Below are 15,612 nucleotides of genomic sequence, written 5' to 3'. Positions count from 1 at the left end.
ACTTGCTGGGGGTCAGCTGCTGGAGGTGCTCTTACTCGGTAGCAGGGATGTGTACTTGAAGGAAATAATGAGCAAAATACTGTAGTGGATGATATTGCTGATATTTTGGGTTCCACATAGCTTTAAAACTGAAAAAGGGCAACATTGCCCATGCGTGCTTGTTCTCATTAAAGTATTCTATTAATAGGTAGCGGTCATTTCTCTTTCTTTACGTAGTATTTAAAATATTTTTCTGTAACACATTTCTTGTCATAGTTGAACCTAAATATCTGCTTCTGTTCAGGAGAAGCTGTAATGTAAGTTCCATGGAGTCACAGACTGGTTTGGGTCAGAAGGGACCTCAAAGCCCACCCAGTGCCACCCCTTGCCATGGCAGGGACACCTCCCCGCAGCCCAGGCTGCCCCCAGCCCCATCCAGCCTGTCCTTGGGCACTGCCAGGGATGGGGCAGCCACAGCTCCTCTGGGCAGCCTGAGCCAGGGCCTCATCATCCTCAGAAGAATTTCCTCCTTATATCTAATCTAAATCTCTCCTTTGTCATTTTAAAGCCATTACTGCTTGATGAAACATGTTTCCTTTTTTTTTCTATTGTTTTCTTGCTGAAGGGGTTGCTTTAGATCACAGAACTTTTTAAGCTGGGTCAATTCTACTTATTTCTTCAGTAGCTGATAATTATTTTTTCTTATCTTGAATTCCTGGTCTAAGATACGTAGTGCTGACAGTGTTTGTGATATTACTGTAGAATTACTGCTCACTTTTGTGGTAAATACATGGAACTAGTATAGGCTTCTAAGGTTTCTCAGTCTTGTCACTTGGTGTAGGAAGTCTGATGTGGTTTAATGGCTGTATATTTGTGTTTCAAGCTAATGAAACTCTTCTTAAAAATGGTGGTGTTTATTTTTTGTTTGTTTGTTTACCCCCTATTGCAAAGCCGGAAGATTTCTACAACGTTGGTTGTTCTGATTAGAACCTTTCTTCCAATTGCCAGCTTAAAGGTTTCAAGGCCATTATTATAACCTCTTTATTAAAAAACAAAACAACAACAACAAAAAAAGGTTTTGCCTCATGTAGCTCTCTTTCATGTTTATTCATCTAATGGTTTATGGCTAGGAGTTGTATCACTTATGCCTCTTTGGTCAGGTAAGCAAACAAAACTCCCAGGATTGATTATTTTTTTCCATTCTTTTGATCGTCCTGAACCGTGTCTGCTCTGCATGCTTGGCTCAAATCGGAGACGGATTTGCACCTTAGTGTGCCTACTGCCCGCGCTTAAAGCAGCATGGGACACGGTGTCCCTTGGTGTCTCTTAATATCCTCCAGAATGTCTAAAGTCTGTGGCGAGTGAGCTTGCTGTGCCGGGCTTTGATGTGTGGTGCAGTTGGAATAGCTCATCAAAGCAGAAACATGGGCGAAGGAACTATTCTTAATCATTGTGCAGTTGTTAGCTGCTGCTCTGCAGCTGAGGCTGCATGAAATAACTGCGTGAATCGTCCTCCATTTCCTGCCTCGGAAACTTCACGGTCCCGTCGTTCATTTTGGAACCGGTGCTGCGGTGTCATTTCCCAGCTGAGACCGGCATGGAGTCTGCAGGTGCTTCTCTGCTCCGTTCAGCCGATTCCTGCCGTTGAGCAGTTGAATGTAAACCACCGATGGAGCAGAGAATAACAGCAAGAGCTCGTGCAGGCAGGCTTCCGTTGTTGCTGGGAGGCAGCAGGAACAAGCAACCACGTTCGCTCCGTTTGTTATGCTGGTGCTCCTCTTCTGCTCCTTCCTACTCGTGGTCTAGATTGAATCATTTGGCTGCCGTTAATGATCTTGGCTGAGAAATTATAATTTGTAGTCTGAGACCACGGCTGGTGGTCAGACAGCTTTTTTCTATTTTTTTTAATTTTTTTTTTTTTAACCAGTGAATCCCGTTCCTTCTGGCAAATGCAGGGCTGGCACTTGAAAGGTAGAGGTTACCATCTGGTGCCGTTCCTGCTACCTGAAATGTTTTCTCTATTGATGCTGGAGCCTGCACCTTTCTTAAACAGGGACCACGGTATAATAGGGCTGCTTGCAGACTGCATCCAAAATTGCTGCTGTAAACTGGGGTCTTGGTAGCTTTATTTCTTACCTCTGTCCAGCCAGTGACCCATGGTTTCTTTGTAATGGGCTGCACTTTCCCTGCTGCATAGTTTCCAAATTGAGGAGCTGTTTACCTGGCCGAAATACATATTGTGCTCAAGTATATGACTAAATCTGCAGCTGCTGAAATTCACTTCTCTTATTCAAGTTCTTAAGATTATTCAGCTCCTTCTGTGTGATATCCTGGTTCTCCTTTTGTAACTAAGTTTTATCAACAAACATCAACATGTTCATTATTCTTAGGCCAGGATTACTAATAAAGGAGGGGGGGGGGGGGAAGCACAAGAAGCCTCTAGTCTCCAAACTTATCTGATAACTATGTAATTCAAAGTATCTACACCATTCTATCAACAAAGATCATGGAAAGTTGCATGTAGAGATCTTTAGATATGTTCCATGCTTTGAAAAAAAAAAAAAAAGAAAAGTTGCACTGTTAGGTGTTCTGTTTTATCAAGATGTAAGACACGTCCAAGGATGTTGTGATGGATTTAGAAGAAGCAGATGGTGAGGTCCAGTTCTTCTGAAGGCATTTCAGCTCATTTTGAGTGACTGCAGGGAAGTGAACCAGACAGAGAAGCTGCAGATAGAGAAAGCCTGGAATTCCTTTCCATCAGTGATAAAAGAGCTGATAGAAAACTGCTTAAACTTTTGTATTAATTGAGGAAAACCCATGAACGCTTTGATGCAAGTGTGGGGATAAGTACATTAAAGAAGAAACAATGTAAGGAGTGGTAAAAGGGCTGAGCTGCAGGGAAAAGCCTGCTGTAGGAGATGAGCAGATAAATGGAACCAGTAAGCCTGTTAAGACATGTCAAACAGTGATAAATACTAATAGAGCCTTCAGCTGTTCAGATGGCAACGTAGGAAGGGGAGGTGAAGCCCACACTGAAGGTGACAGCATTTGGTTTGGTTCAGCCCCTTCGTAGGGACGTGGGGAGAAGGCAGGATGGGTAATGGACATAAGGCTTTAGAAACAGAGGTGGGTGTAAGAGTGAAAGATGCTAAAGCACTCAAGTCTGGATGATGTGATATGCTCCAAAAACTTCAAAGGATTTTTTTTTAAACTATTCCAGAACTGCAGTAGGAGCGTTTTTCTTTTTTAAACACATGTATGTTGAAATAGCTGAACTAGTACGCTTCTTCCAGAACTCAAAAATAAACTGAACCTAAAAACTTGGACTTGGACAGCTAGATACTCCTAGAATTCTACTGAAGCCATACTAAAGTGTTAAAAGAGAGCAAGGTATTGAGCATACTGCACAGAAAATACAATTTGCTGATCAAAAATAAATCGTGCTGGAATAACCTGACATCTCCTCCGGCAGGACCTGCTTTTTCAGAAGTCAGCCTTCCCCCAGGCTTTGGTCAAGTCCTTGGGAGGAATCCAAATGGGAAAGTACTGTTTGAGCTGCAGAAGGGGGATGTGTTTTATCAGAGAAGTTGTGGTGTCAGTGACAAGATGGCCCAGAAGCAGTGACAGTTCAGCAAATGGAAGGAGAGGGGTGGGGACAGTTCACAGAGAATCAACTTTTATTTTTTGGTGATTGGTTTAGGTGCAAGGGGTGAGTGACTCTGCCTGTCAGGGCTCCGCACAATAGGTTTTTAAGACTCAGAAGTTAAAGTAATTATGGAGGGATTATTGCATTACAGAGATGTAATGGTGTTTCACTGCTTGGAATGACACAAGTGTTGCTCTGATGCGTATTTGGAACCTCTAAAATTCTTATTCCTTCCGTTTAGAGTTTGGTTTTGATAACCGGTGAGCGTTGAGTTAATAGTTAACATGTGGATGTTAAAAGAAAGCGTTAGCAAGTCGTAGCGCTCTCTTTCATTTTGTAATCGTACAGTATTTATAAGAAGCAGTGAGGTCATTGGCTTCCGGTACGAGCCACTTCCTGAAAACCATGTTTTACATGGTAAATCTAAAAATGTATTTCTTCGAAAAACTCAGCTGTGTTTTGTTTCCTCTCCTCTCGATTCTGACTGTCCACTTTACTTCTGTTTCTGCTCCAGCGCTTACGTACTGCCGTAGAATAGGGCCGCTTGGTGACGGAGGGCATGGGCTGCCTGCTGCAGGTGCTGCGGAGAAGGTAGCTTGCAAAGCCAGAGCAGGAGGAGGTAGTGTGGAAGCAGCTTAGAGTCTGACACGCAGCAAGTATTGACGGTCTCAAACATGAGCGAACCGTGAATCATACGCTGAGAAATAATCAGATTAAGATAATGAGGTAAAACCAGCATCAGCAAAAGTACTTAATGTATTATTTTCCTGTTGGGTTACGGATATCTGAGGGGCAGTTGTTCTTAGGCAATGCCGGTTAAAATCAGTTTGTTCTTGGGCTTTTCTTTATGCGAAGTTATCATACAGTCGGTTTCTGAACGCTTAGGTTTTAAAAGTAACCATCAAATTTCATAAGACTTGAAGGATTTGGCAGTAAAAGGAAGCAAGCATATATATGCTTCCTTGCTTGCAACGAAACAAGCCTCCACACTTCATTTATGCAACATTTTTTGATCATATAATATTATTGTTTATAATGTCAGAGAATATTTTAACTGTGACCATGTTTAAAATATCCAAATGCAGTCATAATTGAGCAGTATGTATTAATTAAGCTATAGCAGGTGAGTCTGTGTGTGGGAGCCAGGCAAGATCTGAAGAGCCTGGCACATCAGAAGGAAAAAGGTGTTTCAGGGTAGTTCAGAAGAGTTGTTTTTAACCAGAATTGGACAAACTGAAATTGCTAAAAAAAGTATATGCCTCTTAAACGCAATGTAATCATTTAAATGTGTGGGTCACTATTTTTATTTTTTTGCATTGTTTTAGTTGGCTGAAAGGCTAATTAAGTTTAATATATATATACGATCAGAGTGAAGACAGACCAGAAGAGCTTTATAAACAACTGCTTTGATATGCAAATCATCTGAAGTTCTGAAATACAGGAACATAAAGAACTTCTGCGGTCAAAATGAGTTTGAGAACCTTGTGTCCATTTGAAGATGGAAGATAAATAAGAATTTTTGTGGTTAATCATATACTTGTTCAGTTCAAATGAGGTATTTTGTTTGACCGTGTAACAGAATAACGTAACTTGCTGGATTTCATAGAAATAATAGCAGTGGGAAATTCTTGAAAATACAAAGACTTTTAAAACTTAGGAACAGTTCATGTTATTTTAGCCAATCATCATACTGATGTGTTGTTTCTATAAAGTCATTCTCTGTGCCTCTGTAAAGACATGCTGCCTGTCAGCCTGTAGTTGGCAATGTTCCTGACCGTTGCCATGGTTATTTTATTGGTAATTAGCATTTGTCAATAGCTTGTCCATCATAACTCTTTAAAATCTCAAGCCTCATCTGCCCATACCACAGTCACTTTAGAGATTTCCAAAAATGCAGTTCAAACCCTGGCTTTACGTGGCTTTGTTGGCTACTGGATGAGGGACATGGGTTCTGAATTTATTGGGGAGAGCTGTGTTATTGTGCTCTTGATCCTTTTTTCTTTTTTTTTATTTTCCCTCCTCACTTTTCTTGTCCAAATTCCAAACTTGTGGACATGAAGTAGAACCAAAGTCTACATCACTGTGTTCTTACTTTTAGTGTTATTGAAAAAATTGTCTCCTCTACTAATGTGAAAATGATTGTGTACTAAAGTTACTGGGAGCTGTGGGAGTGTGCATTTGTTTGCTGTCAGGCTTTAGCTTTACCATACCAGGTTCAGTTCGTGCCTTTCACATGAGGTGCTAATGTACCCTTCCCATATAATCGCTGTGTGGTCAGATTATCACTTAATTGTGATCAGTTCATTCTGAGACATTAATAACTGATAAAAGTTACCACTTCACAGCACTGGCAGCGTTGGAACATCAGGGGGAAAAAAGCCCGAAGCCCATTTCCACTTTTCCCTGCAGTGCTTTGCTTGCTTTTCATAGGGCAGAGCTTGAGGATCTTGTGATACTGGTTTAGGCTGTGCCTTGCCTCTGGCACGTGAGCCTCTTGCTTACAGCTGCCCAGGCAGCAGTCGTGGCACTGCACTGCACACACCGCACGGCTCTGCACCTCTCCTGGTGTCGAAGGGCTGGGGAGAACAGGATGGCTTATGCTGCCTTTAACCTCCTGGTAAGAACTGCAGGTACTCATTCAGGTGGTTCATACGGGGGGTTATTAGACAAAAAAGTCATCCTGATGGTCAGGTTCCAGGTCCAGGTGGACTTCTCCCAGGTGAAATCAGTAGACCTCTTTGAGTTTTTCATTGCTTTGTATCTTGTTACTTTCCTTCACAGGCTGGGATAATCTGGGAGTTTCTCACAATTTTCACCTTCTCTGTCCAGTACATGGTCTGGTTACCCAGCAGGTGAAAAATAAACCTCAGGCAAAGTCTGTAGGAGCAGAAGGATGAAATGCAGTAAGCTATGATAGAAAAGCGCTTAGTCTGAGTGATCTGAAGTCTCTGGACTGTGATGTACACCAAGTCGTGTGCTGCTGCTTTGTCGAAATGGATTTGGGGTTGAAGTTCACGTTTTAGGTAATTTCTGGATTGAAAGAACACTGTGTTTTTTGTTGTTTGAAGTAGGTAGCTTTGGGGTGAAACTTTGGCACACACGGTTAGCTGGAAATGACGATGGAATGTGTTCCTTAGTTTTCTGTGTTGCTTGAAAACCTAAACCATGAAGTATTTTGTGAAAGGTTATTTAGCATTTGCATCATCTTCAAAAATGTTTAAAATTGCTTTATTAGTTTTATGTTTGGTGTGCAATAATGACTGGTAATCTTTGGGTCTTCATTGTATTCCTGACTGCCTACCTACTGTTGAACTTGTAGGATTTTGCCTGCGTGGCTAAGCATGAGCAATATCAGGCTTGACAGCTGCGATGACGCTACATAAAATAAGATGAAGTAAGTGAAGAGTTAACCACAGCAAAGCTCTTCGCAGTATCACTGCAGTTTCAGATAGTTATCACTAGGAGGACACACAGACCACAACATTAAGGAACTAATTGTTTACCTTTTCGCATTAACTGCTTTGGTGCTAGTTTATAAGACCCAGAGAATTGCGTCGCGAGGTTGCCGTGTAATAATGCGCTAATTCAGATACTTTATTTTTTTCCAAATTGAAAGGGAAAGTTGTGTGACAGAGTAGAAGTGAGTACGATAACATTTGGAAATCTCCGTGTTTGCTTTGTCAGTGAATCAGACGAACGCTTACTCTCAAGGGCGTACGCCAGGCAGTAATTGACATTTCGGTGGAAGCGATCCCTTTTTGTTAGCAGTTTTTGTATGTTTTTTTTTTTTTTTTTACTGGAGGAATTTCTTGCACCTTTTTCTGCAGTGTTTACAGAGGCTGCTGCTGGGCAGGGAGCTCCGTAAGACGGATCGCTGGATTTGGTGCGGCACTTGCTGTCATCTTGGCTAACGTGTAATCTGTTTGTGATCTGGTGTTTGCAAATCGCTTTCCTTTTAGTTGTTTGTATGTATTTACTTAGAGTCTGATGTACAGTAGCTGTACCAGGTTGAGTAATATGGAAATTAGTCTAATTGATTTAAATAGTTTGTAGACTGCCTGTGTTGCTGAGGCAAGCTGTTACCTAATAAAGATTTCAGAATCTGACTCTTTCTGTATCGGATCGTTATTGATATCACACATGCAGACAAAGATGATAACTGAAGCATATGCTTTAAATAAAATGACACGAGAAAATGAAAAATGCTTTCAAATTTAAAATTGGGGAAGGATGCATGAACATAACACCAGATGGAGAGAAAGAGAAAGTAAGATGCAGATTATTAATAAAGTGTGATGTGTTATGGTTACATAGAATAGAATCTTAAAGGCTGCCATTGCGTACAACTCGCTGTGACTTCTGTAATAGTTGTTGTATTGCATAAAAGTGAAAATACGTCATCTGAGTCCTCTGCAGTGAAGAGACCTGATGCTACAATAAGGAGCACAGCCGAGGTCTAAGTGGTTTTGAAAACCCAGCAATTGTTTTGCCCTTTAGATTGCAGGAAGATAGAATCTGAAGTAAAGATATTACTTGTTGAATTAATAGTTTTACTTCTCTAGGTTCATATACTTACTTTCCTTAGAGACATTCTCCTCAGTACTGCAGCTAGTTTCTATAGTTTCATTTTCTTGGACGTAGCAACAACCCCCTGTATCTCCCTGCGAGAACACTTGGGCCTGGGATTGTTGTATGGATGCTTTATGGAAATTCCTGTGCTTTAAACAAACCTTTGCACTTTTTGCTCATTATCTGTATTATAGCTGAGTTTTTCATGTATTTGCTAGTACTTGCTGTGCTTTAATCCTCGTGACGCTAATATCCTGAGCAAAACCTGGTGTATTTTCTTGCCAACCATTTTTATTTGTTTGTCCCTCCATTTGTATTATCTCAGTTCAGTTGATTTTTTTTTTTGATTTTTTTTTTTTTTTTGTGGGAATCAGTCTGTTCTATCACAAAAACTTGTTGTTCTGTGTCAGGCCCTTAACTGTAGAAAAGCGAGGACCCAGCCTGCTGCCCGACTGCGCCGACTATCTGCTGATTCTCTGCATCAGGCTGGACACTGCACGTCTCGGGCTTTAGACTTCTGGATCATTTATGTCTTCAATTTGAATCAAATTACAGGGTTGTCGAGACTGTTCTCCTTCTGCAGCGTTGCTGCTAGGGATTCTGGAGAGATTTCCTTTATTTTGCAGAATTTTCTGGAAGTCTGGAGTAGGACCTGACTCAGAAAAGTGCTTCAGGTTCTTCAGGCGTTTCACTACAGAGGGCTTTGTCAGGCTGAGGCTTTTTGGTCTGTTTTCAGGATTATTTATTTTAAAGATCCCATTTCCCGTTCATATTAGGAATATTCTAAATAATGATGGAATTATAAGCAGAAACCCTGCATAATGCTGCTGAAGGATTAGAGGCCTGCAGCATTTTTGTAAATGATCTAGTTAGAATTTTGGAAAGCGTTAGGCCTTGATTAATCTAACCAGAGCAAAGACTGGGAACCTTTTGATATTAGTATGAAAAATGAGGACCAAACTGCAAAACTTAAGTGTAGAAGACAAAGAAAATATATATATATATATATATATATTATTTTTTTTTTTTTCTTTCCCAAAGTTGGATGAAAATGCTGTATATTGAAGAGCTGCCTTGGACTAACAGAATGAGACAAGCTGCTTTCAGAATGAATACGTGCTGAAGTATGGTTCTTGTTCTGTCAGAGTATTTATACAGTGAGTAATTACAGTATCACAGGATATTTGCAGCATTCTCAAGATGCAGTATCATGTTGGTAGGGAAGCAAGATTTTGATTATTCAGATCCTTTAAATGAGGAAGCAAATAGCTTGCTGCACAATACTGAATTACACGGATGTATTTGTTTAGGTTTTTGTTTAACAGCATAGCAATTGTTAACCTTTGACTAAAAGCGAGTTCTTTGGAACTCATTCAAGGATTTACATTCAGATAATGATTCAGAATTTGAGAGAGTTTCCAAAACAGATCAATACTGAGATCTTGTTTGGTGAGTAACATCAAATCAGTGTCATAAAATTCAGCTGTGAGACTCGCAGATTGGCAGCTGGTGCAGAGCTGGAAGAAGGACCAGGGCAGGGGGAGACAGGAGAAGGAGGAAGATGAAGGCAGGCCACCAGGCAGATGGGCAGACTCTTCAGACTGAAGTACACACAGCAGTACCTCTGTGAGTATTAGCATTTGTGGTGCAGCAGATCAGGGTACTCTGTGCGTTGCTGCTAGCAGTGTAGTCATTTGTGAAATCCTAATTTTTGCAGTGGTTAGACTCCATTTCAGCAGATCTGCTAGACTTGCATTTTGCAGCCTATGAGGCGTTCCAGAGAGCAGGGGCTGAAGCAGGCCTTCGGAGTCGGACCCAAATAATGGGAACTAGAGAAAATCATTCTGCAGTGATGTGTTTTTTTTTCTTTTTTTTTTCCTGGAATATGGGAGAATGAACCACTCATTCTTTTTTTTTTTCTTTTTTTAATTTTTATTAAAACAAAAGATCAACAAAGGGGGAGGATGCAGACTTTATCTTTACAGATACAGGGTTTTTTATGGTGTCTTTTCCATGAATAATCAGTCTTGGCACTCGCTCCCGTTGGTGCAGAAGTACAGGAACTCCTGCAGCACTGATGGAAAATGCTGTATTTCCATCAGTGGATTGCCAAAGGCAGTACTGCTTCCATGGTGAAGGTGAACAGCGTCTGACTGTGCTGTCACAGACTGGTGTAGGACCTGATGGAGCTTCTCTTATTGCTGGTTTCCCCTAGTGTAACTCCAAAAGACAGAAAGCACTTCTGTGCAATTCTAAGCAAATTTCTGAGAAATATGCTTCGTTTAAGCAGAAATCCTACAACTTACTTCACAATCACGACAATCACTTAATTAAAGGATTATTTCAGCTTTTTATCCAGAAATAAGCGTATTTTCATTTTCCTGTAGTCAGCGGGTGCTATTTTTTCCCTCATACTTTTAATGCAAGCCTTTTGTCTCTTTTTCCCTTTTAGCCTTTTTAACTAAAACAGGTTTCATTGCTAAATGAAATTCCTGATGCTGCTTACGTGCCACAGGTGGTAGTTGTGTTGGGGTAATAAAAACTGGGATGAGTTGAGGAATGATAACGAGCTGTTTGTTGCACAGCTGTCAGAGGATCGTGTTCTAACATTGCTTTGACCAGAGCTTTGTTGTAAGAGGAAACCAATTTCAGTGGCAGGTAATGTTTGCAATGTCAGCTTAGACATGTAAACAGCTCTGAACTGGAGTATAGCAATTAATGTTCTGTTCTAGGTACCAAGCTCGACCTGAATCAATCTCATGTTCTTTTTTTATTACAGATCCAGGTTGCTTCGAGCACCTTGGCTTTGCAGAAGAGTATTTTTATATCTAGTCTTTCACAGTCTTAGGGGAAGTGTGTGAGGCTGGCGTCAAGTGTAGTGGCCTATTGAAGATAAGGTGGTTGAACTGACATCAGCTTGAAGAAGGCTTTTCCTATTTATTCACGTGACCTGCCTTTAACAGCTCTTGAAAAGCACACGAGTGGGTCTGTGACGTTGGCAGTCAGTATCTAAAGAAGCCGTTTCCAGGGCCTTGGCTTGTTGCTGTCAATTTGCATTACCTGGTGCCAGTTTCTTGAATTTAGTAGGAACAGAGTGGAAGAAAAGAGGGAGAACAAAGGATAGACTGGAGTGGTCATCCCTGTGCGTTAAACTTTGTGCATTATGGAGAAATAACCTCTCGGAGCTCATGGCCACTAAGGATAAAGCCTGCACAGCTTGTTTCCAACCACAGTGCTGATAGGTTTAGTGGAATTGACGTCTCTGTATTTCAAAAGCTGTCTCGAAATTTGTTGGAAGGGAAAGGTGGTTGACATAAATGTAACCAAAACAGAAATAGAGGAATGTTATTCCTGGTATTGTTCAGGATATTTTTCTTTTCTGTGGAATACTTGAGAGGTAGTTGAATCATTAACAGGAATGACAAGCTAGGAAGTGACGATGGGAGTGCAGTGATCAGACTGGATAATTCAGTCAAAAAGTCAGGCCCCTCCCTGATACCACATCAAGGTCAGAGAAGTGCCTGTTAAATCAGCACAGGATATTTTCTGTGTCTTCATCTCTCAAATATTCATCCTCAAGCATTGTTTCTATGATTGTTTGGTTAAGAAACCATTGGAGCCAAGTTAGTTTTAAGTAGAAAACACACTGCTTTTGGCTTTTTTTTTTTTTTCCCCCAGACACCAAAAAACATCTTTGGAAACTGAACACAAGTATGTAAAGTAAGTAGTAAAATATTTACAGGAGTAGTACTAGCTGTTTAATTCTCATGTAGTGTGTTCCGTGTTTCCCAAATAACTTGTCTTTGCATGGGTAGTGACAAATGTAATCCAATGTCAAGAAGAAAAAAAGAGGAGGTCTGAAATGGTTTCCATTTTTCATGGTCACCCAGCGTTTATGGGTGTAAAGGTGAAACAAGACAAGCTGCTGTATATTGTGTGCAAGAGAAATTGTACTCCTCTGCCTTCTTTCTTTCTTTCTTCTGCCCGAGGTGCTGGATTCCCTGTTGTTTTCTGCTTCGGTACCGCAGACTTGGTGGTTCCAGAAACAAGACCAGTTGTGATGGTTCGTTGCTCTTAGGGAATGGTGAAATGTCATCTCTCAATGGAGAGAGGCTGCGGTCAGAGGGGGAGGGTGGAATGGGTTTTGATGTTCTTCATGGTGTTTCCTTGGGACGGGGTCAGCATGCCTTTAATATTCTGTGTTTGTATACGTCATTTCTGACGGCAGAAATACACTTCAGAAGTTATTTTGCCAAGGTTTTCATCTTTTGGACAAGAGCGTGGCTCTCTGCAGTGCTTGGAAGTTTAGGATGTGATTCCTCACATTTTGTTTTTTTGACTGACTGGATTTAGTCAATTGAACTATTTTACCTGGATCTCCATCACCTGCAGTGAGAATTTTAGCAGGTTTATGTGAGGGCACTTACATTGTAGAAATTAAGCGAGGCATATCCCAATCCAGGGTAACAGCGTGTGATTTGGTTACCGTGCAGTGTGAGAGATCTCAATTTATACTTCTGTGTTGTGCTGTTTTTCTGTGAAAATCTGTAGAATCCAGGGTCGTTTCTCTTCCAAAATTAAAATATGCTAAAATAGGCTTTTGCAGTCAGAGTGGAAAATGAATATAACACTTTTTTAACATGGATTCATCTGGGATCTCTCTTGGTTTCCATGAGTTGTTCTGGGACAGAATAAGACCAGTCGGTTTGATTAAACTAAATATGTCCTAGCACTGTGGTGTCTACCTTGGTCACCCTGCTATTAAAATCCTAAACAGATAATATTTGTAAATTTTACTCTGTTCTTGTAATGAAACTCTGCAATGCAGTTAACTGCTGGTATTAACATACTCATTTGGATTGATTAAAGAGATGCTGGATTACAGGGCCATGTTCCTCGTGTTCCCAAATCACTCCATCTCTGAAAGCGCTGTTGAAATACTAGGGAGGAATAAAGGTTGAAGTGAGTCATGTTAATCAAGTTCATGTACGTCTAAACCTTCCTGTTCAATCTGTTAAAGCCCTGCTGAAATTGCTAGCTGGGATTTCAGTGCTGGCACCAAGGTGTAAATTTTAGCTGCCTGTTGATGCAGTCTTTAAGTTACTTGAGTTTCATGGAGAGAGATGGGTGCCATGGAGAGCTCCAGAAACAACCCCTATCTGCCGTGATGTCCTCTAAATGTGATGCACCAGAAGCAAAGCATTCTCTTATTAATGATGCCTGATTTAGGCAGACTGGATCCTGAACAGCCTGCTATCAAGATTTCCTCTACTCCTTTTTATTTTGCTTTGCGACTGAACTGTCTTGAGAGGAGAAGCAGCAGAATCTTCTATACAAAACATATCCAATACAAGCAGAAGCAATCTGTGTGGGATGTATGCAAAATAAGGTGTTAAGGTTTTCAACTAAAGGGTTCGGGGAGGAGCCCCTAATTTACGATGCTGTCAGCACATGTAGCAGAGGTGTAATACGCATGATTTTCAGTACGTTAAGTTTATAAAAATGCCTGAAGTGTTGGTTGTTCCTCTTGCACTCAGTTTTAAATCGGTTTCATTGAATACTTTATTTAAATAAAGACAAATTAGGTAGAAGAACACCTAGAAGAACACCAATGATAGTAGATGACAGTCAAAAAACATCATTCTTTTGGTTAAAGCCATTTGTCTCTTTAGTCTGCAGCATGTTTTAACATACTCCTCTTGCTTCTTCAGACATCTCTTGAAACTGGAAAATAAATTAAAAACAAATTTATGCAGCTACTCAGTGCCAAGTGCGATTCCTCCTATCTTTGCAGCAAAATTGATGGAAATCTGCTGGTTTGCTGGTAGGACTTGGGCGAGGGGCATGCTTCTCAGGGAGCACCTTTGCTGGCCAGTGTGTCCCTGGCAGGTGCTGCCAGCTCCCCTTGGTTATCAGCGTTGGTTCTTCTTGAGTTATTTTCTGCACCAGTAGATCTCTACTGCCGATCGTTTAATTACTGTGGATTATTTTAGGTATCACACTGATGAAATGGGTGAGCAGAAGGAAACAGAATAGGGTTGTCATGACTACTGTGGCTTTTTTTTTTTAATTTTTTACTTCCCTTCAAAAAATATTTTTATCTAAATTTTTTAGGGATAAAATTTGCTTGGATTGTAAATTAATTGTCATACAGCCACATCTTCCAGTTTTGCTGGATATTGCAAAGGGTAAAAAGGGAGAGTTCTCTATCTTTTCATGAGGAGAATTGAGTTAGTTTGATACTCACAAAATCCATTTCAAACCAGGTGGCTTTGCATAGAATTTACCTATGAGTTAAGAAATATTTTTTTTTCCCTTTTGAACTAGTAATTTTTTTTTGTGAGATTCTACCTGCTAATAGTCATGATTTCATTGTTTATTTTAAATTAATGTAAATCCTTTTCTATGAGTAGATTTCTGTAATACTCATGCCTCGGTTGTGTTTAGAAGTGATTTTCTTTGATGGAATTGATTCAGGCCTGTAATTATTGCGTAGCAAAGGGAAGACCAAAGCAATTCAAGATCTTATCAGTCACTCGAGAGGGCAAATCACCTTCTTTATGATGGATCGAGTCAGCACATTGCTCTTAGCCATAAGAATGAGTCTCTTTTTTTCTGGGTACCTTCAGAGCGGGCCTGAAATTACCTGGACCATTAGCAGGGTGGTGCAGGGGCTGATTGAGGTCGTGTTTCTTGCACCATTGGTGTGTCTTCAGCAGTAATCAAACAACAGGACAAGCAGGAATCCTTCTACAGTGAACAGCACAGGTCTGGCTTTTAAATCAGAAGAATTTCCTTTTGTTTTTTCTTAAGTCTCTCCATTTACAATTGTTTGTTACTTGAATGTGTACGTTTAGGGCAGAACTATAAGACAAGTGCCTGACGAGTTCCTTACTGGGTTTAAGGTTGGTATGTGCCTCTGGTCTTCCCAACACGCAGAGGAATCTGCAGTAACAGCCGTGTCTGCAGCACGCTCCTCAATTCCCCAGGAGCTCTAGCTTTTGTTGATGATACAGCCAAATCAGCCTGAGCTGATTTAATTTGTCTCTTCCTCATCTTAACAAGCTAGCCCTAGATGAACTTGCCTGTTGCATTAAAAGGCTGCTACTTCTCCCCTGTGCAGCCCCAAATCTTTCTTAGGGATGTCGTGCAATCAGTGTTGAAACCAAACAGTAGAAAAATGATTTCTCTTCATTTTCCTACAGTTGCAGGTGTCTCTTCATATTTTTTGTACATTTAATAGAGGTTAATCATTTCTGGTAGCCATTTTCTGCAAGAATAATTCTTATTATGGACTAATAATCTACAGAAATAATGTTTTTTCTTGTGCATCCTAGTTATTGAATGCTACGAGCAGCAGGACGAGGAGTTGTGTACCATTGGGTTTTGGTGCTGTACTGGTTTTCCTCCAGTGTAAG

The 15,612-nt window shown here is 40.6% G+C and overlaps 1 long non-coding RNA gene across 9 annotated transcripts in view; it reads left to right on the top strand.

Moving 5' to 3' along the window:
* The window catches only part of LOC137849930 (uncharacterized), a 106,636-nt gene that overhangs the window by 13,812 nt on the left and 77,212 nt on the right, over positions 1 to 15,612 (top strand). The window contains exon 1 of one of the 9 annotated variants that reach the window (XR_011092179.1): positions 9,642 to 9,820. The exons of the other annotated variants lie outside the window; for them this stretch is intronic. This is a non-coding gene — a long non-coding RNA (uncharacterized lncRNA). Of the gene's footprint in view, positions 1 to 9,641; positions 9,821 to 15,612 lie in introns of those variants that run through there. 9 annotated transcript variants of the gene reach the window in all.

The sequence above is a fragment of the Anas acuta genome, chromosome 1 (genome assembly GCF_963932015.1).
Source record: "Anas acuta chromosome 1, bAnaAcu1.1, whole genome shotgun sequence".
Lineage (NCBI taxonomy): Eukaryota > Metazoa > Chordata > Aves > Anseriformes > Anatidae > Anas > Anas acuta.
This window is presented reverse-complemented; position numbering and strand designations above follow the sequence as displayed.